Below are 1,251 nucleotides of genomic sequence, written 5' to 3'. Positions count from 1 at the left end.
TTTATAATTTACTAGAAGGGACATTTCCAAAGCATTTTATAATCAACCAGAAAGAACATTTTCAGTGCATTTTTTAATTAATCAGAAGTGAAATTACCCGGGTATTTTGTAATTAACCGGAAGGGACATTTCTGAAGATTGCATAACTTTCCAGATGGGACGTTTCCAGGGCATTTTAAAATTAACTAGAAGGGACATTTCCAGAGCATTTTATAATTTATAAGAAGGGATATTTCCAAGGCATTTTATAATTTACCACAAGGGACATTTCCAAGACATGCTATTTATTAACCAGTAGGGACATTTCCAGGGCATTTCATTAATAACCAGGAGGAACATTTCCAGGGATTTCATAATTTACTAGATGATACGTTTCCAGAGTATTTTAGAATTAACCAGAAGGGACATTTTCAGGTTATTTTGAAATTAATCAGAATGGATAGTTTCAGAGCATTTCATAATTAACCACAAGAGACATTTCTTGGACATTTTATTATTAACCAAAAGGGACAGTTCCAGAGCATTTTATAATAAACTAGAAGAGACATTTCCAAGGCATTTTATAATTAATCAGAATAGTAATTTCATGGGCATTTCATAATTAACAAGAAGGAATATTTCCAGGGCATTACATAATTAACGAGATGGGACGTTTCCAGGGCATTTTGGAATAAACTAGAATGGACATTTCCAAGGTGTTTTTAAATTACCAGAAGGGACATTTCCAGGGCATTTTAGAATTAATCTGTAGGGATATTTCCAGGGTATTTTATAATTAGCCAAAGGGGACATTTCCAGAGCATTTTATAATAAAACAGAAGGGTTATGTCTAGGGCATTTTGTAATTAATCAGAAGGAACATTTTCTGGCTATTTCATAATTTACCAGAAGTGACATTTCCAGGGCATTTCATAATTTACCAGATCGGACGTTTCCAATGTATTTAATAATTAATCAGAAGGGATATTTCCAGGAAATTTTATAACTAACCAGAATAGGCATTTCCAGGGCATTTCATAATTAACCAGATGGAACGATTCCAGGGTATTTTATAATTAACCAGAAGGGATATTTCCAGAGCATTTCATAATTAACCAGATGGGACGTGTCCATGGCATTTTATCATTAAGCAGAAGGGACATTTCCAGAGAATTTTATAATTAATCAGAACGGACATGTCCGGGACATTTTTAATTAATCAGAAGTTACTTTTCACGGGTACTTTTGTAATGTTTTAACTTTGTTACATTT

Source organism: Euprymna scolopes, chromosome 10 (assembly GCF_053919585.1).
Source record: "Euprymna scolopes isolate OS-2025 chromosome 10, ASM5391958v1, whole genome shotgun sequence".
NCBI classification, from domain to species: Eukaryota; Metazoa; Mollusca; class Cephalopoda; order Sepiida; family Sepiolidae; genus Euprymna; species Euprymna scolopes.
This window is presented reverse-complemented; position numbering follows the sequence as displayed.